Here is a 23,025-nt window from a genome sequence, read left to right as displayed (position 1 = left end):
GCTCGAGCAGCAGGTTAGGCACTGTTCTTTGCTGTAACCTGGACATGAATGTCAGGAAATGTCACCTGACCAGGTTCCCTGATGAGCTCCAAGCCAGGGACAAAGCCAGGCAAAGAACAAGCGGCAAGATGCGCACAAACATTTAAGTGCTTCAGTCATTCTACTGAGGCTGGGCCCATCTTCCCAGGTGCCAGGCCCCGGCAAAACAGACCAAGACCTGAAACATCTACAGTTGAGAGCTCGCGCTCGCTGGGAAAGTGACCAACAAGTGTGTAAATCGGGGTCGGTGCTGCCGCAGGGGCGCGGGAGGATAAAGACTGCCCTCGTTCTCAGGATAATCTCTTCATTTGATATTCATGCTGCAGATATTTACTGAGAGCCACCACGTGCCAGTCACCGTAAACATGCAATAAGTAATGGAGAGAGGAAGGAAGGAACTGAGCGGGGGTGAGACCGGTAGAGCGTCTGGTAGGGTGCAGAGTACTGATTCAGTGCACAGTGGGCTGTAACACAGAAGGAAGGCCAGAGGCTCGAGAGGAGCAACCAGAAATAAGGTGGGAAAGGTGGGCCCAGTAAAATGATGAAGACCACTGGACGCAACACTAAGAAGTGCAAGTAAGGCGCATGGAGCCCCCAACACAACTAACCAGAGGCACTACCTGATTTTGTATCCTGAATCTGCTCTGCTCAGACCAATCTTAGGATTTCTGAAAGCCCTACATCAACACGCTTAAGAATCTTTATAAAGTATACAAGGTAATCCTGGAAATGCCACATTTGGCGGTAATGAAATATAACCTTTGAATCCAACCATCTGCACTTCAAGGTACTCAACCACAAACAGGCTGTGGGACGCAAGGACCCACTTTGTATACACCAGAGACGTAACACATAACACATAAGTTAACTGGAAGCAGTTTCACTCCCAGGTAATCGATGTGGCATATACAGCAGGCTGTTTTTGGAAAAGAAAACAAAAACAAAAAACCTGTCCCCTGCTCAAGATGGTTATCAGTGACAGTTTATTCTGGGACACACAACAAACTGGCTATACCCTGCAAAGAAACACACACACACTCCAGAAACCTTAGAGCACTTGTTTTCCTTAGTGAAACATTCTAGCAACCAGGTATTCCCTACTTGTGCCGTGCCTTCTATGCCAGCCAAGGCCACGGAGACATGGGTGTGGCCAGCTGACATGGGAAGACATTTTAACATCACTTCTAGGGTCAAGAACACAGATAAACTGATTTAACACTAGAGAGACTTATATTCAGTGCTCTGTTCTGCCATTCATTAACTTAGGACCTTGGGCAAATTTCTTAACCTCCAGGAACCTCTATTTATCCTGTGAAACTGAATAAAGGAAACCACATTTAAAATGGAGTCAGGAGGCCAGAAGGGGGAGCTCTCGAGCACCAGCACTAGGCATCAATTACACACCCCAACAGGAAGAGAGGGACCTTGTATTGCCAGCCGGAGGAAAGATTTCTCCTTATCCAGCAGCGAGCCCAGGCAATGGGAAGCCATCACCACCCTGAACTCTCGCCTTCCTCTGATGGACATTCCTTCTAAGCAACCCCCCCACCCCAACTTCATTTTTCTCTATAATGTTCCTCTCCTTTGTTTTCTGAACTTGCCTATAGTCTTTGCTATTCCATCCCTGAATTGCAATTCTCTGCAATTCCTGAATAAATCCATTTTACTGGTAAAATAACTGGCTGTTTTATTTTTAAGGTCAATAATCCATAAAATGGGAATAGTATCTACTTCACAGGGTTGTTGGAACGATCTGACTAATAACTGTGAATTGTTTAATACGCAGTAGTACACATTGGACTGGGAGTGTTTTCTGTGTATGTGTGCAAACACGTGTTTCAATTTTTAAAATGTAAGTATTTTATAACATTTGCCCCACTCGACCCAACCCAGAAATCTTTCCTGTTGCTCTCATCTGGAGCTAGGTATTCAAACTCCATAAACAGCTATGTGCTCCCTTAGCCGTGCAAGAAGAGAAAACCCTAAATGATTCAAGTCAAACTACTTAAAAGGTGTAAACTAATGGGCCAAAGACCTTAACAGACATCTCACCAAAGAAGATATACAGATGGCAAATAAACACATGAAAAGACACTCAACATTACACCACGAGAGAAATACAAATTAAAACGAGGTGCCATTACACATCTATTAGAATGAATGAAATCCAGAATTGTTATCGCCAAAAGCTGAAAGGCAGGTGGTGCGACAGTAACTCTGGTGGGACGCAAAACGGCACGGCCGCTTCCAAAGACGGGTAGGCAGTTTCTTACAAAACGAAGCATACTCCTACCACACAATCCAGCAATCACGCTCCTTGGTGTTTACCCAGAGTAGTTGAAAACTAACGTCCGGGAACTTCCCTGGTGGCCAGTGGCTAAGACTCCACGCTCCCAATACAGGGCGTCTGGGTTCGATCCCTGGTCAGGGAACTAGATTCCACGTGCCTAGATCCCACATGCCGTAACTAAGAGTTCGCATGCCGCAATTAAGACCTGGTGCAGAGGAAAGAAGGATGGGAGGGAGGGAGGGAGGGAGGGAGGAAGGAAGGAGGAAAACTAATGTCCACACAAAAACCTACCCACAACAGCTTATGGCAGCTTTATTCATAACTGCCAAAACTTGGAAACAGTCAAGATGCCTTCAGTAGGTGAATGGATAAAGAAACAGTGGTGCATCCAGACAAGGGAATGTTATCAAACCATGAAAAGATGTGGAGGAAACTTAAATGTCTACCACTAAGTGAGAGAAGCCAATGTGAAAAGGCTACATACTCTATATGAATCCAGCTATATGACATTCTGGAAAAGACAAAACTATAGAGACAGTAACAAAATCAGTGGTTGTCAGGGGATGGAAGGGAGAGAGGGATGACAGTAGGCACAGCACAGAGGATTTTCAGGGCAGTGAAACTACACTATGTAATACTATATATAATGGTGGGTATGTGTCATTTTAAATTTGTCCAGACCCATAGAATATACAACACCAAGAGTGAACCCTAATGAAAACTATGGATTTTGAGTGATTATGACATGTCAATGTAGGTTCATCAATTGTAACTCTCGTAGGGGATGCTGATAGTGGGAGCTGATATGCATGTGTGGGGGGCACAGAGTATATGGGAAATCTCTGTACCTTCTGCTCAATTTTGCTTTGAACCTAAAACTGCTTTAAAAAAAATCAAGTCATTTTTCTTTTTTTCAAAGGTGTGAATTAGTGTTTCTCAACTGGGATTGATTTCGCCCTCCCCACCAACCCGCAGGAACATGTGGAATGTATGAGGACGTTTTCGGTTGTCATCACTGTCTGGAAAGACAGCTACTGGCATCTAATGGGTAGGTGTCAGGGATGCTTCAAAACATCTGCGATGTACAGGACAGACCCCAACAACCTGGCCCCAAATGTCAGTAGAGCCAAGTTGGAGAAACCTTGGTTTAAAAGGATTGTTTTGGGGACTACAGACTCCCAAACTCTGGTCAAAGCTAAGGCCCCAGAAAACGGCACAGAACATTTTACATACAATTCTAACTCACAGACTACCTGTAACCCTAAAAACGGCTGGTCTTTGGAAACTGTCTCAACTGGATATTAACAATACTCCTGAGAACTAGAAAAAAATTTTAGATATAAGCCTAGCTACACTGAATCATTTTTTAATATTCAAAATATATAATTAGCTTTACAACTCAATATCAAAAAAAAAAAAAAAAAGAGACAGTCCCCCAAGAAGATACACAGATAGCCAACAGGCACATGAAAAGATGCTCAACACCACCAACCATCAGAGAAACGAAAATCAAAACCACAATGATACAACACCCCACACATGTCAGAATGGCCATCACCAAAAAGATCAGAAACAAGAAATGTTGGTGAAGATGTAGAGAAAAAGGGACTCGCCTACACTTTTGGTGGGAAGGTAAATTGGTGTAGCCACCATGGAAAACGATATGGAGGCATACATGATGGCAGTCCCATCTTCCATTCCCACCAGCAGTAAAGTAATTCTACGCTGAATCTTTAATCCAGAACACAGTGGGATGTTCAGAAGGGATTAACTAGAAACTGAGTAGTGTATTATCTAGGAAAAGAAAAGTCGTAACGTGACCAGAGAAGATCAACATGAAAAGACACTATTTTAACCCTTCCAAGGAGCCTGTTCACATGCCCCCAACCCCAATACGCTGACCACGGCCACACCCTCCAAGGGTGCCGGTAGCATGAAGGCTTCCTTCTGGACAGTCCTCTGACTGGATTGAGTTGAAAGCACTAAAATACTACTGCAAAATGGTCTAACCTGTATTTTGCATTAATCCCAACAATCTTAATAGGAAATACTCACTACAAATTTCTAAGGCTAAGGATGTCTAACTAGCATTAAATTAGAAAATGACTAAAAGCTTCCCATAAGCCACGCAACATGGGAAAGCTTAATGACAGCTTGTAAAAAGTTAAAATTAGAGTTAACCGGAGCCCTTGGCTTGGGGGGTGGGGGGGTGGGGTCATCCCAAATCCTGAGGGTCCCAAATGGGAAATAGCACAAGAGAATGAAGAAAACATGGATGGTCCACAGCTACGTACAACATGAGTGGCCCCAGAAATAGAATGATGGTGGGGGAGGGGAAGCAAGTCCAAGGGGACTACCTAGGATGCTCAAAACCCAGCAATCCTGAACTGTTATTTAGATACACACACACACACACGCACAGTGTGCGTGTATGTCTGTATTTTAAACCAATATAGCAAGGCTTTCTTTCTTATTAGCTAAGACAAGAGAATGTTAAATACAAAATTCAGAAGAGTGAGAAGAATAGTTATAAGGCAAGAAGCCACTAGGGGAAGACGAAAGTTGCTATTCATCTAAGTCTTGCACAGAATAATGGATTCAAGGATGTTCATAATATCATGTTGCTTAAACTTACATATATGTTAATATGTTCCTTTATAGTTATCAAGGATCTAAATATTTTTGAGTTGATATTTGTGTATTGTGTAAGACTGGGGTCCAGTTTCATTCTTTTGCATGTAGCTGTCCAATTTTCCCAACACCATTTATTGAGGAGACTGTCCTTTCCCCATTGTATATTCTTGCCTCCTCTGTCATAAATTAATTGATCATATATGCATGGGTTTATTTCTGAGCTCTCTGTTTCACTGTACTTAATATTTTTTAAAGGTAATAGAAAAAAATACAAACAAGAGCAAACAAGGACAGAAACTGGGAATTAGGAGCTCAGAGTCCAAAGTTTGCCCTGTCACTGGATGTCTGTGCAAGCTAGTCTGCTCACTTAACCTCATGGTCTGGGATTTGGGGAGAGGGCCTCTAAGAGTCCTTCTAGTGGGCTGTGCACTGTATCCCAGTCTAAGCGAAGACGCACCCACCACACCCACCATGCCCTTCAACAGCCCCCTGCAGGCCAACAACTAGGTTTCAATTCAACAACCAAGCCTTGAGTGCCGGCCACTGGCCAGGCCCTGAATCAGGCCCAGTGAATGAAACCTAGTCCTGACCCTCAAGGAACCATCCACAAAAGAGCCTATCATGTGAGGCATATGATCATATGAGGCAAGTGTGATGTCTAGAGCAATGGGACATAGAAGCTGCAGAGATGAGGCATAGCTCACAATACACTGATGTGCACTTCTTCATGTATCAATTATATTCCTAGGATTTCCCGGCTTTCCATTATTTTGTATACTGCCACCCCATGACCAAGGGCTCTCCACGTGATGGCTCCTTTGAAACCCTAACTGATCCTAGACACTTCCCTCATAAAACGAGCTTTCCCAGTTCCACCTTCCATGGGTGGCGTTTTCCAGGTTGAAAGGTAAATAGTAAAAAGAATGAGGTACTTCCCTGGTGGTCCAGTGGTTAAGAATCCACCTCCCAATGTAGGGGACAAGGGTTCAATCCCTGGTCGGGGAACTAAGATCCCACATGCCGCGGGGCAACTAAGCCGTCGCGCCACAACTACTGAGCTCGCGTGCCTCAACTAGAGAGCTCGCATGCTGCAACTACTGAACCCATGCGCTCTGGAGCTCGCACGCCACAATCAGAGAGAAGCCCGCACACTGCAACGAAGAGCCCGGGTACTGCAACGAAAGACCCCACCTGCCACAACTAAGACCCAATGAAGCCAAATAAATAAATAAAATTTAGGGGAAGAAAAGAATGACCATTTCACTTCACTCTCCATAATGCTCTGCCCATTCAATTAGTCATTCAATAATTATTTGAGGGTTTCCTAGGAAACAAGCACTGTTTTTGACGCTGAATGGTTAACATAACAAAGTCCCTGTCTCCAGGAACTTATGGTGTAGTCAAAATCTATACAGAAAAAGACAGAAGATAAGTCCTCGTTAGGATGTCAGAATACGGAGGGGACAGCTCCCCTGCTTTAAGCTGGTGAGGCTTCAAGGTGTCGGTTTAGATTTTTGGTTGTGTTTTTTCAGAATATAAACTGAGCTGGGGAATGTTTCACTTTCTGCTCCTTTTTCACATGACTGGAAGAAACACACAAACTGCTTAAAAATCACAACAAGTAAAACAACTGTTAATACAGACTAGAACAATTTTTCAGCATAAGAAATCAAATAAAACACTACAGCTTAAAAAATCTACTAAGGAATTTTCAGACACTGGGTAGTGTTGCCAGCAATTTGCAGAACTGTGAAACTTGGCCTACTCAATGAACTAAAAAGGCAGAGACTAATTTGGAAATCATCACCTAACAACAGCTATTCAGTCCCCAGGTGGGGATGCAGAGAACAGGACATGTCCCAACCTGCAATAAACTCAAAAAAGCTTAATACAATAAACACACCAATCCACAAAAATGAAAAACGTTTCACAAAGGTCCATATGAGTGGTACAGGGAACTGCAAAAGATGCCTCAGAAGAGGGGGTACACGCACCGGTTATCACGGGCTAAGCAGGGGTGCCCCGGGCAGACACGGAGGCAGCAAGCACAGTGAGACAAGGAGAGGCCAGGAGAGCCGAGGCGCCGCTTGGAGGAAGGCAACGCAGTGGGGTGTGGCCCTGGTCCAGGGCCCACAGCAAGGCTAGGTTACAGCCAAACCCTCCCTCCGAGGGCAGTGGCGTCCTCAGCAGGCTCCGGGCTCCGCGGAGCTCCAAGGCCTGGGGACAAAACCTCGGTGCTCCCAGCCGTCTTGCGTTTGTCGACTTTATAGGTACAGCTTGTGTGGCCTTTAAAACGTGCTTCTCCAGAAGGGATTAGGAGCCCCGGAAGATTTTCCCACAGAGGACTGAGAGGAATACTGTCGTGTCGTAGAAGGTGAAGCGGATCACAGTTCCCAAAAAATGGCCTTAGCAAGCTCTCACCCCCTCGCCCCGTTATAATGTGACTGTCATTCCTCCACTGAGAGGTGGAGTCCGCGTCCCCTCCCCTTGGAATGGGGAGTTTTGTGACTGCTTGTATCAACACAGAATAGCAGGATTCACCTCTGTCACTTCTGAGCCAGAAAAGAGCATCATCTTCCACCTTGCTTGGTGAACACCCACGCCTGAAGCCCCAAGCGGCCATGTAAACAGCGCAACAATTGCCCTGAGGCGGCCTTGCTGTAAGGAAGAGCTACGGAGCCCAGGTAGAAAAGCCACGTGAAGAGACCCTGTGACTCTCAAGTGAGCCGCCCGGCCAGCCCCCTGCTCCAGCGTCAGCTGTCTGACTGCAACAGTACGGGACCCCAGGCCAGAACCACCCAGCCAAGGCTCTCCTGAGTTTCTGGCCCCCAAAACCACTGGAGGTGCATAATGTGAGGATTACTGTTATTTTAAGTCACTAGGTTTTGGAGTGACTTTGTTAGATGCAATAGTAACAGATACAGAAGGATGCCTCTGGTGACTGTGGGGACGCAGTCTGACCAGAGACGGGACTGGGGGCAAGAGGGTCAGAAGAGGGGCCTCCAAAGCACCCAGGGCCCTGGCTGTAGGGCTGGAGAGGACGGGAGGGTCAAAGACTCTAAGAGGCGGGACAGACAAGCCAAGGGTACCTACTAGAAACGAGAAGTCTGAGATGACTAAGTTTTCCAGTGGGGACCACCTGCTAGAAGATGATGCTACAGCCTCGCTGGTGTGTGTATGTTTGTAATTTCAAGGACAAGCAGTAACTCAAACCGCTTGGCTTCCCGAGCATAAGTCCTACGTGGCCTGCTCTAGTGACTGGCTGAGGCAGATCAGTACTTTTTTAAAAAAAATTTATTTATTTATATTTTTGGCTGTGTTGGGTCTTCGTTGCTGTGCGCGGGCTTTCTCTAGTTGTGGCGAGCCGGGGCTACTCTTTGCTGCGGTGCGCGGGCTTCTCATTGCGGTGGCTTCTCTTGTTGCAGAGCACGGGCTCTAGGAGCACGGGCTCTAGAGCGCAGGCTCAGTAGTTGTGGCGCACGGGCTTAGCTGCTCCGCAGCATGTGGGATCTTCCCGGACCAGGGCTCGAACCCGTGTCCTCTGCATTGGCAGGCAGATACTTAGCCACCAGGGAAGTCCCCAGATCATAGCATCTGTCTATACATAAACAACCAACCAAAGCTTCGAGGCCTTCACAGTTTGTTCTTAAATTCATCAAGACCTTCACTCGTTTACATTCCCAAGAGGCTTAGAAAATACTTCACAGACAACACAAAGGTAAACTTCACTGGAGCCCAGGCTGATTTATCACAAATTTCTGGAGTCTAATCTAACCATGGTTTGTCTTGTATAATCTGGGACCCAACAAGCAACTCTGTTTAATAGTTGAATCTGTTTTCTGCCACGTGGCTCAGGAAAAGCTTGTCCTGGGGGCCACGTGGGGAAGATTCACAGGCCAGCCCAGCCAACCACTCATCTGTAGGTCGCTCTGCAAAACTGCATAGTTTGGATGAATAAAAAGGTAAGTGCTTCTTCCACTGACTGAGTGCCCTCTGGTTGAATCTTCTGGAAGGGACACAGCGATGACAGCAGCACATGGAGGCTGATGGCTCACCAAACACAAACACAAGCATTCCCTTGGGATGACTTTCCTTCCCATGGGAAAATCCAAAACCCTATACCAAGTTAATCAAAACCACAGTGAAAGCCCAGTTGGCAGATCAAGCCTCCTTTTACCTTTTGGGGTCCACTGTATATCATCACAGCTGGGCCAAGGTCATCTTCAACATAAAATTAACCATTTCAAGGTGAATTAATTCAGTGCCTTGGGTTAATGTGGTTTTGAGCACTGTGAAAACAATCACTTTACGAGTCTCTGCTTTAAAACAAAAATTCTGCCAGGGGAGTTCCCTGGCTGTCCAGTGGTTAGGACTCAGCGTTTTCACCGCCACGGGCCCTGGTTCAATCCCTGGTCGGGGAACTAAGATCCTGCAAGCTGCATGGCATGGCCAAAAAAAAAAAAAAAAAAAAAAGAAAGAAAGAAAGAAAGAAAAGAAAACCAGGTTGTTGACACAATAAAATTCTGGGTCAAAAAAAAAAAATCTGCCAGATCACAGAAATTTAGGTCCAGATATACTTTTCAAGTTTATCTAAGCCCTGCCCCATCATTTTACAGACAGCTAATGAGGTTCAGAGAAAGTTGCGCAGGGTCACACAGTCAGTGGCAGAATCAGCACTTGATCCTGTATCATGATGAGAGGTTGCTACTACACCCATGCCATCTTTCCACTTGATTCAGTCAACTGCTGGGTGACATGGAGGCACTGGGCACACAGAGCTGAACTACTGAGATGTGGTCCCTGCCCTCCAGGAGCTCGTGACCCAGGGAAGAAGACAGCCAGAAAAAGATGCAAGAAAGAAGGACTGCACCCTCCTACTCTATATTTAGAGCTATCCCATTATCACAGAGGCACGGGGCACTCCTCCCAGTGACCTCTTCCAGATAAGCAAAGCACAGCTGGCCCTCTGTCTCCAGGGATGCGAAACCCTCGGATACAGAGGGCCGACTGTAATCATTGTTCTATGACATTTTATATAAGGGACTTGAGTGTCCTTGGATTTTGGTCTCTGCAGAGGGTCCTGGAACCAATCCCCCGTGGATATACTGAGGCACAAATGTACCAACTTTCTATTAATCCTAAAAGATGGAACTCCCTCTTAAATGTATTATAAGGTCCATGTTTTTACACAGAGGACAATGCAATGAACACAGTCATACCACTTTTCACTGGCCAAGGACACCGTTAGGAGTGCCCATTCCTGGAACATGGCCCTGTGTCTGTGTTTTAAATTTTTCTACCTCTTGGACGGGCCATCAGCTACACTCCCTCATCTAATCTGCTATGGGTTAGGAAATTAGAAGCCTATTTGTTAAAAACAAAAAGAAACAAAAGAACACGGGAAAAACTCCAACTTTGAGAGAAGGAATAAATCACAGATTCATAAATTGGGGTCCAGAGTCATAGTCCCACAGTTTGTGAGCACCTTGACAGTGTAGGGTGTGTGTGTGTGTGTGTGTGTGTGTGTGTGTGTGTGTGTGTTTCAAGGTTAAGGGCCCACAGCTTTCGTCCTTTTCTCAAAGAAGTCTAAGCCTGTAAAGGCACAGACGTGATCCAATAATAAAAGTTCCTATTCGTCCACTTAACCTGCAGGGTGGAAGTAAGCAAGTCATCACTTAATCCCCTGCAGCTTCAGTTTTTCAAACCTTAAAACATGGGCCTAACAATGCTCCACCCTGCGGGGCCGCTGGGAATGAGGTGACATGTGTGGCGCAGCTTCTGACCCTCGAGGGCATCCCCACAGTGCGTCCTCTACAAGCGCTGGGAACTCTCCCAGGATGTGAAGCACATGGCGTATCTGCTAGCACTTTAACATAATAGTTTTTGGGTGCTCAAGGGTCCTTTCCTCCCTGATTTTTTGCTCATTTTACACAAGTTTTCCATTTAGGCTGCCAGGAGTCTCTAGAAAGGCTGGCGGAGTGTTATTTCAGTTTCCAAGTCATTAAAGCACCAGCAAAGGAGAGCAGACGCCACAACTCTCCCCCACTCACAGCAACCGCGCCCTGTTTACGAGGAGTGCACGGCTCCCCTACAACCAGAGTGGGAGAAGGGACAGAACTCCTGGGCAGAAAACAGTAGTAAGAGCTGCCCAAAGTCCATATTCACCCACAAAAGATCCTCTGCCCGCTGTTTTTCTGTTCTGTACTATCCTCTCCTTGTTTGGCCTTCTTTCCAAAGTCCTCTGACCCATCTCTCCAGTCCGGAATGGCACCAGGAAATATTCCCGCCATTTCGCCTTCTCCCTAGTTACCGGTGTTCCCAAGCCCAGCTGAGGCCATCAGAAACGTACAAATGGGACAGTCCTAGCAGAGACCCCAAAAATTACCTTGACTCCCCATCAAGCAATGAGAATTTCCAAGATATATTTATTCTGGAGCAAAACTTAGCAACCTACATTCAGGCTCCGTGTCAAACACTACAACAGCCATCCGCTGATTTTTCCCTTACACGTCCCTTCAGGGAGTGGAGGATCCAAAATGAATCACTCAGGAGGTGGAGCTCTATCTCTGCTACGGGCTGAGGAAGAAAAACGGTTTCAGATAACTGATTCAATGTTTACATTCCCCAAATCTGTAACTGCAGAACCGGGAATGGCTTCTCTGCAGGGACAAAGTTTACCTGGTGAGTTTGGTGGAACGGCGAAAACTCTCAACGAGGAGTGAGCCAACCGGGGTCCTGAAGGAGGCACAACGGTGCAAGCACATTCTAACCGCTCAAGCAGTCACTGCTCGGAGCAAGGTGAGCAGTGTATTTTGGGGTCTTCTACCTGCCCTGGGAGCAGAGAGATGCCCCTTCCCTCCGGCATCCTCCACCTCTATCGAGCCCCGCCAGTACCTCAGAAAGCTTGATGACTCGTTCTATGCATGGAAACTCGGTTCCCAATCAGCACCAATCTGAAGGCAAGCGCCGCCTGCTCTTTATGACTCTGCCATACAAAGCAGCGGTGATGAGTCTACCCGGGGAAACACCCCAGGTGAGATGACAGCGGACACACCCACGGCTCCGGATGGATCTCCGTCTGCCAGATTTCTCACGTACTCTTCCTGGCTCTGCTAACAGGCCAGCTGGGTGAACTGGAGCATTTTACCTTGGGTGTGCTCCCCTCTACCTCTCCAGATTTTAAAACAGAATCACAGAAATGTTAAGCTGAAGGGGATCTTAGAAACCATCTAATTGGCAACTTTTAAAAAAAATTTTGTTTGTTTATTTATTTTGGCTGCATTGGGTCTTCGTTGCTGCGTGAGAGCTTTCTCTAGTTGCAGCGAGTGGGGGCTACTCTTTGTTGCCGTGCGCGGGCTCTAGGCATACGGGCTTCAGTAGTTGCAGCGTGTGGGCTCAGTAGTTGCGGCTCGTGGGCTTAGTTGCTCCGCGGCATGTGGGATCTTCCCGGACCAGGGCTCAAACCCGTGTCCCCTGCATTGGCAGGTGGATTCTTAACCACTGCGCCACCAGGGAAGTCCTCTTTTTTTTTTCTTTAATGAGGAAAACTGAGGCCCAGACTTATCCATAACTAATTAAAACTTACCATACAACTAAACATGAGCCAGGACCAGAAAACAAATCTATTTATTATACAGTTTGGCGCTTTCCATCTGCTTACAGTTTAACTGTAAGTCAAAAGTGAAGAATGGGACTGGATTTACTTTTTTAAAAAATACAATTTAAAATAAAACTGTATATTAGGATTAACAATGGCATCATTAAGAATACTTACACAGTTGACCCGTGAACGATATGGGTTTGAACTGTGTGAGTCCACTTATACACAGATTTTTTTCAATAAATACATATTTTGTACTGTAAGTGTATTTTCTTCTCCTTACGATTTTCTTAATAACATCTTCTTTTCTCTAGCTTACTTTCTGGGCCGACTGTGGACCAGACACTGCACGTGTGGCTTTTGGGCAAGCATCCCAACAGCTCCTTGAGATGGGCACTATTATCCCAGCTTTACAGATAAATAAACCAAGGCTCAGAAGGTGAAGTGACTTGTCCTAGATCCTGGGCACTGAATAACAGAGAAGGACACGGAACAAAACATGTTTTGCTTCCTGTGACCAAACAATCTCTAGAGAATGTTAACCAACCCAAACTAAAAGAAAATTAATTTCAAATGACTTGGAGAACAACTTGCCAACTCACAAAATCAGACAGGGGCAGGAAGTCTCTTCTTCCAGGTTGGGCAAATTATGGACAGTTCTACCTCCTACCAAATTCTGAAATCTCCTGTCCCCCTGCGTCACAGACTCTATTCTCACAAACACTATGACTGACAGGTGGATTTCTCAAAAACGGTAGAGGCTTTTTCAGAGAGTTTCTCTGGTTGATGGTTTCCTGGACCCCTTCAGAAGATCTGCAAGGTGCCATTACCTATTGTCTGATCATCGATGTTTCACAGATGTCTATAGCTGCTGCCTCTGCAGGACCCTGGCTGGCTTCATGTAAAAAGAGACTAATCCCTCCACTTTGTACACAGAAGTAGGGGAGATCCTGAGACGTCTTCAGTGGATGTCGTGCATGCCACTTCTACCTCAATGGCACAAGAAATTCAAGAAGCCTTTCACCAAAGTCAAAGATGATTAAAGCAGAGTGTCCCTATACTCCAAAGAAGAGTTAAAGAATTTTTTTTTTTTGGAAAAAACATCATCCACATGTTCATTGACGAAGGCTGAGAAAAGTATCCTCCCTTTCTCAGAGCAGAAGCAGCCAATTCACGTAAACCTTCCCCCAAGCTGAGTTATAAGATGGCCTGGATGAAATCCGTAACATTTGGCCACGGGTTTCCGCCAATAACACGATGCACATGGCTTCCAGAGGTGTGGGGGAGAGCCTGGGTCCAAACTGCAAACAGCACAAATGGACAAGTCATGATGGGAAAGCAGCAAGATTTAAGGGATTTGGAGGAGACAAAGCCTCCGTCAACCTAAGTATTTCATCTGCAAGAGGGCAGTGCTGCCTTTCTTTCTTTTTTTCTTCTTTTTTTTTTTTTTTTTTGCGGTACGCGGGCCTCTCACTGTTGTGGCCTCTCCCGTTGCGGAGCACAGGCTCTGGACGCGCAGGGTCAGCGGCCATGGCTCACAGGCCTAGTCTCCGTAGCATGTGGGATCTTCCCGAACCGGGGCACGAACCCGTGTCCCCTGCATCGGCAGGCGGACTCTCAACCACTGCGCCACCAGGGAAGCCCCTGCCTTTTAACTTATATCCAAAGGGAGGTTTGAGGAAAAGACGAACACAGTGTTTACGCGTCAACCAAAACAGCTGGCCCATTTCTTCCCTGGGTTCCTGAGCTCTTATATCAGATGCCAGTGCGAATCAACGTGGAAACCCCCCCAAATCCCTGCCTGCCCTACCCAGCTCAAGGGCAGCTCCTTCTTACAGGGTCACACTCTACACTATCAACCACGGGCACAGCACATCACAGTACAAGGGAGTTCCCGCAATAATGCTGGGCCCTCTGGGACCTCCAAATACATCCCCAAAGACTTCATAGCCTTTGGTGACAGTGAAGGACAAGGCAACATTTTACCAGTCTGTGATTAATTTGTAAATTTAACCTAAGACCTGTTACAAAACTTCCAGGTGTCAGGACCCACCAGGCAGGGAGATGCCTAAAAGCAAGGTCCTTCCGGCCTCGATATCTAAGACCTAAGACAGACCCCCTTGCTGGGCTGTGAGTGGCAAAAAGGACCTTGGAAGTCAGACAGACAAGGGTTTAAATCCTTCACTGCCACCTCCTAGCAATGGAGGTCTGGAAAAGTCCTTCACTTTCCAGAGCCTCATTTCCCTCATCTGTTAAATGAAACTAACAATAATACCTATCTTGCAGCGTTGTTTTCAGGACAATATCATAAAGTATGTGTGAAGAAACTAGTAGACTTTCTGAAACATATTAAGTGCTCAATTAAACAATAGGTACTATCACCATCCTCTTCCACAGAGTTTAGTTTCAGAGGGCACAGGACTCTAACATTCCCACATGGCATTAACACACACACACACACACACACATATACACACACACACACACACACCCCTCCCCCCACTTCTGTGGTTAACATCACCTGAAGGCATGCAAGTGGGTAGCCATGGAACAAGAGCCTGAAAAATCAAACTGGGCACGGCCGCTCCTTTTTCGCTCTTTTGAGTCAGAGGAAACCGATCTTTATGAGTGAAAACACCATTCCTCTCTCAACAGACAAGTTTCCTTAGAGAACATCTTGCCAACAAGACATTTTTCACAAGCTCAAAACCTTCTTTCCTTCCATCCTTAACTAAACGTTGAGTGCTGCGTCTCAAGAAAGCTGGTGGCTGAGTAAGGAGCTTAAAGCCCTTCAGTGAGCAAAAGTAATTAAAGAAAGGGAAGCAACAAGTTCCACTCCCAAGATATCTTTCTGAAAACCAGAGACTAAGCTCAAACACTGCACAGCACTACGAGGACCACCTTTCCCTCTACCATCCAAAGCAGGCCCTGCCAGCAACACTACAACCACTGCCAACAACGCCTGTCGCTGGGCGGTTACTCCATGGCAGGCTCGGACTTAAGGGCTCAGAAGGCATTAATAAAAACAATAGCTAAAACGGATTAAAACACTGCTCTAAGTGCTTTATATGCCACTGTCTCACTTCATCTTACATCCCAGGAGGTAAGTCCTAGTGTTATTCTCAGATGCGGAAACTGCAACACCGTGAGGTTCCACAGGTAATGGCAGTGGGGCTGGGCTTCAAAGGCGGGCTGACCCCAAAGCCTACTCCGTACTGCCGGCAGCCAGGCCACCTGCTGCCGCCATGCTCCCTTCTCATCCTAAGGAGCACAGAAGCCACCTCTTTGTTTTCGAGGCTCCAAAAGAAGAGGAACTTAACATACACTTTTGCATAGCTGAGCAGCAAGGGAGGGACAGCTCTCTAGTTAACAGTACAGGTTTGAGAGAGAGGTCTGCATTCAAATCCTGACTCTGCCAGGTTCTAGCAGTGTGACCCTGGACAAGTGACTAACCTCTTCCGAGCCTCAGGTCTCCCCATCTGTAAAACAAGGGTAATTAGGGCTTCCCTGGTGGCGCAGTGGTTGAGAGTCCGCCTGCCAATGCAGGGGACACGGGTTCGTGCCCCGGTCCGGGAAGATCCCACATGCCGTGGAGCGGCTGGGCCCGTGAGCCATGGCCGCTGAGTCTGCACGTCCGGAGCCTGTGCTCGCGACGGGAGAGGCCACAACAGTGAGAGGCCCGCATACCGCAAAAAACAAAACAAAACAAAACAAAAAAAAAGGGTAATTAAACAGCACATGCTTCATAGCGTTATTTTAAAGATCAAGTGGGGTTCATGCTCATAGAACACTTAACACATACCTGGGACATAGTCACTGCATACATTTTACAAGTTAAGTCAACAGAGAAGAGGAAGGGGAAAAAGGTAGAAGGATATAACCTAAAATTTCAAAATAAAGGCTTCTCTGGCCTTCTGCCAAACTCTAGAAAACAGGGCTGGGCTGTGTGCATCCAGGCACGGCACCAGCGAGTTCTTGGGCCCACAGAGCCTGACGGGTTGGTGGTTTGATCAAAGGAGGGCTAGACCAGGCTCGGTGATTTGCGCTGAGTCTACTTCCACATGCACGTCTACAGAGCCAAAGTTCAAGGATGGCTTACATGATAATTCTTTATGAATCTGGACACTCAATTTCTCAGAATAGTGTTTTTCTGTTCCATAGGAGACAAAACTGTAACCTCATCCAGATACAGAAATCCACTGACTGACTGCTTTCATTAAAAGCAATCTTGGGACTTCCCTGGTGGCGCAGTGGTTAGGAATCCGCCTGCCAATGCAGGGGACACAGGTTCGAGCCCTGGTCCGGGAAGATCCCACATTCCACGGAGCAACTAAGCCCGTGCGCCACAACCACTGAGCCTGCACTCTAGAGCCCGCGAGCCACAACTACCGAGCCCGCGTGCCTAGAGGCCGTGCTCTGCGGCAAGAGAAGCCACCACAATGAGAAGCCCACGCACCGCAACGAAGAGTAGCCCCCGCTCACCGCAACTAGAGAAAGTCTGCGCACAGCAACAAACACCCAACGCAGCTATAAATAAATAAATAAATAAATATAAAAAGCAGTCTTGTAATTTGGAACCTTCCCTGAGTAATAGGGTCTTCCATGAATATAAGAAATGTCCCTCTGCCTCAGGCCAGAGGCCCTCTCAATGTGTTCTGAGGGCAGGATGGGGAGAAATCTGAGGACAAGGTGCTGAACGGCTCAAGGGCTGGGATGTTATTACCCTAATCACCTCCAGCTCGGACATTCCTCACCTACAGAGGAAAACTGCAGTCAGAACGGCACAGCACGCCACTGAGCCCCAGGAGACATACTTTCCTAAATAAGTTTTTGAGTGGGATGCTTGCTGATTTCCAATAAAGGAAATAAATGGTAACGTCAATTACTTCCTGTCTCTGGGTCACAGGAATAAATACAGACTGCAAAGTCAGCCGGCCTAAGACGCTCACACCCCTTCTGCACAGTCTGAAAGGCCTGATATGAAATGGAGAATCTGCAACTGGAAAAGCGATTTAGAAACAAAACACAATGGGCAGTGAAACTCGTCCCCGATCCTGTCACAGCAAGACACCCTCCTAGGTTTCCAAAGCTAGGAAGGCATTCTCCCCGTGTTCCCACCAGCCCAGGGAAACCGAATAAACTGTTTACCAGGGACCTCAGCAAAGTAAGCCTCAACTCAGCAACGGGAGAGCTTCATGACACAAAGAGAAAACATCTTTGCTGTACTTTGCCAATTTTCTTATACTTAGCTCATAAGTTCTGTGACCAAAACGAATGGGAGGCACCGTTGCAGAGCTTTTTACAAAAGCAAAGGGGACTGTTTTGTTGGCTCCTGCCTCTCACGTGAAGGTAGAAATCAATTCACTTTCCCCTCTAACCCTTGAATCCCAGGAGAACGCCAGTGGTTGGATGGCCTACGAATGCTCAGCTTTCCGGCTGTGCCCCAGACAGGGATCCATCCATCCAAGTATTGTTCTTACCTCCCACCTCCTCCTCCATCAGGGGAGGGGACCCGGCACATGGTTCCGAGGTCACGCTCCTCACTTCAAGGATCGTGGGAATGCTTATGGAAACACTTGTTCCAGCTCTGCCAGCTGGATCGCTGCTTCTTAAGAGCCTGGAAAGCTAGGGAGTGCAGGACCAGACGCAGGAGGAAGGGGAGTGCAGGGAGGCAGATGTTACATGTTATCATAAAACAACTAGAAACGATCAAATTGTGCACACTTTACGTATGTGCCGCTGAGAGTGCTTCAGTGAGACCTCAGGAAAGGTGGGGGAGAAAAGAAAAGAAACAAGAGAGCCGGCCACTCTTCCTCCATCTCAAAAGTGTACTGCTGCCCGACAGCTTAGGGAATGCGGGTTTTAATGAGAAAATTCAATCAGGAAGGAAACTTATGGAAACCCAGAGCATGCTGAGTGAAAGAGGAGGTTTTCCCAAGGTCTCAGCACTGAGGTGCTCTGGGAGATGATCCCAGAGGCTTCCCGCGCCCTCTGCAGAATCCGGGGCCCCGTCCAAGCTTAACACGCGGAACCAGAACCCAGACCAGATCTGCCCTACCTCTTCCGTTTCCCTGTGCGGCTTCCCTAGTGAGCCTCAGCACAGGAGCAAGGGGGCCGGGGAGAGCCCAGGATAGGATCTCAGCTCTCAGACACGCTGAGCTGTTCAAAGAAGTCAGTACACAGACAGGTCCCCACCAGAGGCTGACAGGCCCTGAGCAGCCTTCAAGGTCACCAGCAAGGGCTGCCCACCCTCCTTCTGGCTTCCCTTGCAACCAACGGCAGGCCGCTGGTCAGTGCTGGGATGTCCTGTGATGGGGGGAAATGGCTTAGCCGATTCTCATAGGAAGATTAAATCCAGAGCAAGGGGGCAGGGGTAGGAATCCATTTCCAATCAGTGATGGAAAACAGATTTCCTCATCGGCCAGGATTCTTTCTTGCAGGATGTAAAAACCAGTGGGTTCCACCCAAGACCACAGAAGTCCAAGGAGGTATGGAGCGTGGTGGCACACGCTGGATGAGAGGCGAGCCCATCAGAGAGACAGGAAACAACATGCCCCTTGGAAGTATTCGCAAAGCTCCCACAGTGGAAAGGCGAGATAAAGTACGAAACCACCCGCTTCACGTAAATGTTCTACGTTACAGAAATACAAGTCTTAACCACCACCTCCTCCCTGTAGAACGTAACCGTGCACATTCGCATTAACATGGGAAAAGACGGTATCAACTAGTAAAGTCTTTGAGTTAAAGGTCTTTTGTTCTAAAAGAATCCATTATTTCAGAGTGTTAGTGACCCCCTTAGGAAATCCCTAAAGGACTGGGTCTCTTAGCCTCTGCTTGATCGTCACCAGAGGGGGAAAACTCCCCACGTTCCAAGGCAGCCTGTTTCCACACGGCACTGGATGAACATCTGCAACGCACCCGCTGTCCATCCTTCTGTCCTCTAGGGCCATCCAAAGATGTACAAGTTCTTGGCCAAGCAACATCCCCTCAAACCCCTGAAGCAAATCATCACACCCTTCCTCACCTGGCCACACACTCCTGGGTCTGCCTGTGCCCTGCATGTGACACAGTTCTGGGACCCCTCACCATCGGGTGTCCCTGGGGTTGATTCCACTGACTCGCTGAGTGTTTTACCGCACGCCACTCATCTTAAATCTTATTCCTGTGAGATTCAGCCCCTGGGGTTTGTTGGGTTTTTTGTTTTTGTTTTGTTTTTGATGGAATCAAGGTCCTAACATCTAGTACTTCGGCAGTTTCTCCGGCTGCCGTTACACCCTTTGCCCAGGCATGAGAAAGCAGGACAGGGCCGGAGCACAACCAGGCAGGGGTGGCTACCAAACGTTCCAACAGCTGAGGTAAAACACACACACACGTTACTATCACACCCAGTAAACTGCTCAGAAGGCACTTCAAGGTATAATCATTCAGAAAACACTTTAATACAAGATTCATTCGTAATGAATATCTGTTAGAAATGATGCTGGGAACGGTGATGGAACAACAATTTGCTCTTACACAGGTTAAGCATTTCTCCTGAAATGCAACCCTGGTAGCTCAGTCCAACCTTTCCTCACAGTGAAAGGGTAAATCTCGGTCTAGCCTAAGGCCGACTGCTCTGGATGGCAACCACTGGATGCGAAGCCACGCTGCTGGGACGTGTGGATTGTACCCCAGTGAACAAGGTAAGGAGGAAAGGTCTGCAGACACCCAAGCTGAGGTCCCCCAAGCAGAGTGACTCAGAATTAGTGTCTGGATAGCTATCACTGCATCCAACTCTACTCACTTACTCTAGTTCATCCTTAAGACAGACTATTACATTAAAACCATGCTTTCAAAGAATAATGAAATTAGAAAATACACATAATGATACTCAGGGCTGAAAACTCTGAAAGAGTGAATCCCAGTTAGTTTGTTGTGCATTTTCTTGGCTGTGCACTTGTGCTAAGCCTGGGGTCTACCCCTTCACTGCCTTCAGAGGGTGGGGACACGTGGCACATGGGTGGCCTCAGCATACCAGGAGTTAATCTGCTTGAGGACTTTCCTTGGAAGTGGAGTGAGTGCAGGAGGTATACTTGGGAGCGCTACATTTCTCTCTGGGACTCAGCTTTGTTACCCGCCCAGCTCAGGGAGAGAAGGGTTTCAAGGCAGAAACAGAAGGCTCTGTCGGCCCAGTGGGAGTGGGGTACAGCACATCCCTTTAACTTCATCCCCTGAGCACCAACCACGGATATAAAGAACGAGCCACTGATGGAGGGTGGTGATGGGCGTGCTCAACCCTTCTGTACAACTGGCAGCGAGTGTGTCACCAACTCACTCAAACGGCAGAGGACCACATCAGACCCTCCCCAGGCTCCAAAGAGGCAGAGGCAACGATGATGATTCTGGGCGGGGGGTGGCCAGAGCAGAAGGTACAGACGGCCGCAGCCCTGAGGCATCCAAAGGGCCCCTTCAGAATCATCACTATGGGTGTCTCCAGATGGTGGAATTACAGAGGGCTTCATATACCTTTAAGCTTTGTCTGTGATTTCCAATTGTAATGGGCATGCATTACTTTTTTAATCATAAAAAGGGCTGAAAAGTATACAAACTGACAATTTTCAAAAAACAAAAGTCAGTGATCACTCTGGTCGATGAGACCTTGGTACAGTGTGTAGGAGAATTCTGTTCTCAGAATGGAGAGGCCCAGACTGCTCATTACAATAAAGCCAGACGATCTGATTCAAACTAATTTAAGTTGGGAGAGGGTACAGTGGGTGGGTATAGATAAAACAAGACTGGCCATGGCAAGAGGTAAATGGGGTTCATTATATTATATGCTTGAAATTGTCCATAATAAAAAGTTTTTTAAAAATTTAAATCGGGCACCACTCCCTTGCGTGAAGTCCCAGGTGCCATCTAAGCCAGGCTCTTGCAGACTTCAAGGCCTGTTTGAGTCTAATGGTTGCCAGACATTAGGCAACTGCCTCTTGCTTGCACTTGGTCCAGGGAAGCCCTCCTAAAGGAGGAGCAAAAGGAAACCCTAGATGAAGCTTTGCAACAGAACAGGTGCTTCAAGGACCAAAAACACCAAAGGGTCCTCAAAAATCACCACGACCCCTTCAACTTGGAAAGCTGTGTTTTCACAGGTTTCCTGTAAAGATGCCACCAGACACTCCAGAATCTTCAACTCTGGTTTGTTTTCAGGAAAGTTCCATTGCTTCTGGCTTTAGTTTGGCTGCCATAAAAATACAGCTCCTTCGTGCTGGGGTAACTAACTCTACACCAACTGCACTAAAAGAAGGCTTCGTCATTTGCATTCACCCACCCCATCGGTGTTCAGATGGGTGAACACGCAGCCATCTAGCAGTGCTTTGATTTCATATCTTCCCCCTCCCAAACACTTAAAAATAATAATTATACCCTCCTATACAATGAGCATGTCTTACTTTTATCAAAGGATTTTTAAAAATCCATTCCTTATTTTAAAATAAACAAGATACTGTTATAACAGAACCACAGACACCATCGCCCAACTCTGGGCCCAGCTGTGAGAGACAGAAGGTTACCCACAGGTTGGGACTTCCATGGTGGCGCAGTGGATAAGACTACGCTCTCCCAATGCAGGGGGTCCAGGTTCGTTCCCTGGTCAGGGAACTACATCCCATATGCATGCCGCAACTAAGAGTTCTCATGCTGCAACTAAGGAACCCGTCTGCCGCAACTAAGGAGCCCGCCTGCCGCAACTAAGACCCAGTGCAACCAAATAAATACATATTAAAAAAAAAAAAAAAAGAAAAAAAGAAGGTTACCCAGGTCAATTTCTGGTCCATGGCTGCCTTTAAAACCTTCGTGAGCCAAAAATTCAAGTAATAATTTTGATGGGAATATGAGTGCCTCCTATGTGCCCAGCACTTCACAAATGAGGAAACTGAAGCGCAGAGAGGCTAGGTCACCTGACCAAGACCACACAGTGGATGTGTGGTGCCCACAGCGTTGGGTGTGCACCAGACACGGTGTTCCCTGTTAAGGAAGACACCAAACCTCCAAGGCAGTTCATGCTTCTTACCCTCTGTGAGGCCAGAGGGAAGGTGATGAAAGTCACAGACCCTCTCCCCAGAGAAATGCACATACATACAGAAGTTTGAATAAGATATCTGGTGGATTCACAGGTCCCTCTCATGCCCCAAACATCCCAGGTTTAAAACCTCTGTTCAGATTCTGAAGAACCTCTGCGAGCAAGGGGGTGGGGTGTGGGGGGGGGATAGGGCGTGGGGAATGTATACTGGCCTCGACCTCCCCCTCCTTTAGTTGTGTGTCCCCAGAGGCTGCCCCTTCTGGGTTTTTTGTTGTTGTTGTTTTGTTTTTTTGGATCTTAGTTCCCAGGGATTGAAGCTGGGCCCTTGCAGTGAAAGTGCAGAGTCCTAACCACTGGACCGCCAGGGAATTCCGATCCCTTCTGCCACCTCCCCACCCCTCGGCAACT

At 47.2% G+C, this 23,025-nt stretch overlaps 1 protein-coding gene across 6 annotated transcripts in view; it reads right to left on the bottom strand.

The window, feature by feature from the left end:
- Positions 1-23,025, bottom strand: part of CAPZB (capping actin protein of muscle Z-line subunit beta) — a 135,761-nt gene that overhangs the window by 74,725 nt on the left and 38,011 nt on the right. The window lies entirely within an intron of this gene.

Source organism: Aethalodelphis obliquidens, unplaced genomic scaffold, assembly GCF_003676395.1.
Source record: "Aethalodelphis obliquidens isolate GAN/ISIS:26980383/991018 unplaced genomic scaffold, ASM367639v1 scaffold9, whole genome shotgun sequence".
NCBI lineage: Eukaryota > Metazoa > Chordata > Mammalia > Artiodactyla > Delphinidae > Aethalodelphis > Aethalodelphis obliquidens.
This window is presented reverse-complemented; position numbering and strand designations above follow the sequence as displayed.